Source organism: Chrysochloris asiatica, unplaced genomic scaffold, assembly GCF_000296735.1.
Source record: "Chrysochloris asiatica unplaced genomic scaffold, ChrAsi1.0 scaffold00203, whole genome shotgun sequence".
In the NCBI taxonomy this organism is placed as follows: Eukaryota; Metazoa; Chordata; class Mammalia; order Afrosoricida; family Chrysochloridae; genus Chrysochloris; species Chrysochloris asiatica.
Window position 1 is genome coordinate 2,368,104 of NW_006408721.1, and position 2,296 is coordinate 2,370,399.

The window sequence follows — 2,296 nt, forward strand, 5'->3', positions numbered from 1 at the left end:
AAAAACTATGAGCCTTCTTCTGCTTCATGGACATATGGTTAATATGAGAAAGTGTAGCGATGACCAATAGCAGCAAGAAACAACTCAATACAGATAATAAAGTTCTGGAGTCCTGGGGCCACAGCTTCCACAGTTTGCCATTCCCATGTTTTTCAGAAGTAACACCAACTTTTTATCAACAATACAATAACTGCTGCTTGCCAAAAAGAAACAGAAACCACTAGCCTTACACACAGAAATTTGCCTACAGTCTGGGTTGGACTCAGTTCTTCTTTTAGTACTTCATAAACTAACAGGAGACACTACATGGCAAACAATTGTGACATAGTATTATAACCAAATAAGTCCATGCATTTTGGAAGCTAAAATTCCTTTCATCATCTGTATCAAGCAGCTCACAGATTAAAGCAACAATGGTGGTGAATGGTCTAACAGTGGTATACTGGAATATGCCCAGTTTGCATCTAAATAATACTTCTCCCATAGGCCATGGTGGACAGCAACATAAGGGAGGGAAATGTTTCTGTTGATCTTTGGCCTCAAGGATTTGGATACCAGGTAGTTAGATAATTTGTAAGGAATCCCATAAAGCTGTAAATGACATAAACTTCATAGCATTCTCTGTAAGTATCCACATAGATCACAATGCTGGGCTATTTCAAAGCTATCCAACTATCTAAACTATATATGGGCACCATCCAACGGATCCTGATTATTGTTTTTGTAGTTCAGATTGTGTATAATGCACTGTGTCCCAGTATTATCCAGAGAGATATAAGTATAGTCAATAAGAAAAAATTCCAGCAATAAACCAAGCCTTAGTGTGTATTTCAACCTCTAGTATCTGTAATTCCCATACTCACAGGGGAATGACAACCATTATGAACACCAGATAGATGACCACAACTAGGGGTAGAATCCACTGTCTCCAGTTCTTCTAGGTATAAATGCAAGGCATGTTTTCACATAAATCAGCTCGGATCCTAGCAAAGGAAAAAGTCTCAAAGGAGATTGTAATGGCGAGCTCTGTGTTATGGAGAAAGAGCTGTATGGAGACTTTACCTGCAGCTCCAGCTGCCTCCTAGGCAGAAGCTGGGCTTCCTGCTGCTGTAACAACTGTGGCCATTCAAGGTGCTACCAGGGAGCTATGTGGGCAGTATCTGTTCTTCACCTCCCATCTACAGTGGTGGGACTCCCTGGTGGAGCCGCTGTCCTCACGTGAATATCGCGCTGAGCTCCGCCTGCGTTTTGACTTGAAGGAATGAGGTGTTGACCAGGACTGGCCTCTATAGACCCTCTTCCACACAGTCCAGTTCCACCGGATATTGCCTTTCTGTTGGCGCTTTTCTTTGGGGGTTGGGCTTCCTCCCTCCAGTGGCTGCTAGTATGTTTTCACCCAATTATGCTGACAGATAAAAGGTGAGGGTGCAAGCCAGCCTTAGATATACTCACTAGGTCCTACGGGACATTCCCAGGGCCAGAAACAAGAGGTTTTGTAAGAGAAAGAACCAAGGGTCATGAGAAGTAAAACTTTTGATTTGATGGTTGGTTTAGATTTTGTTACCTTTAGTGGCTAAATGGAATGTAGGGGATAAAATGCTTCAGTGGAGGGAGAGCAGCAGCTTCTGGAGTTGCACAAAGTAAATGCCACGTTGGTTGAACGTGATGGCTAATAAGGGGCCAGGGCCTACTGGAATCCACCCTGCCAGAGGTCCAAGGCCACATGTATATGAATGGGGTTAGGCCAGTGGACCACACGCCTCTGTCAGTTTGTCTATTGTGGTGGCCTTCGTGTTGCTGTGATTCTGGAAGCTATGCCACGGGTATTTTAAGTACTAGCAGGTTTAACCATGGCGGAGATGTTTCAGCTAAGCTTCCAGAGGAAAATAGACGAGGAAGAAGGAGAAACAAACTACATCTAAATATTCAGTCATTTAAAACCTTATGAATAGCAGTGGAACACTGTCAGCACCAGAATACTGAATACTGAAACATGATGAAGAGCACCAGAAGATTGTCAGATATAGTTCCAAAAGATGAGTCCCTCAGGTTGGAAGGCATGTAAAATATAACTGGGGAAAGAGTTGTCTTCTCAAAGTAGAGTTGACCATGAGGACACAAATGGAGTAAAGCCATTAGGACCTTCGTTTGCTGATGGGCACACCTCAAAATGAGGAGACACAGCTGCAAACATCCATTAATAATCAGAATGTATGAAGTATGAACCTAAGAAAATTGGAAGTTGTCAAAAATGATATGGAACACTTAAACATCAGTATCCTAGGCATTAGTGAGC

The 2,296-nt window shown here is 42.7% G+C and overlaps 1 pseudogene; it reads right to left on the reverse strand.

Moving 5' to 3' along the window:
• Nucleotides 1-5: 5 nt before the first annotated feature.
• On the reverse strand, nucleotides 6-967 carry LOC102815137 (annotated as a pseudogene).
• Nucleotides 968-2,296: the final 1,329 nt, after the last annotated feature.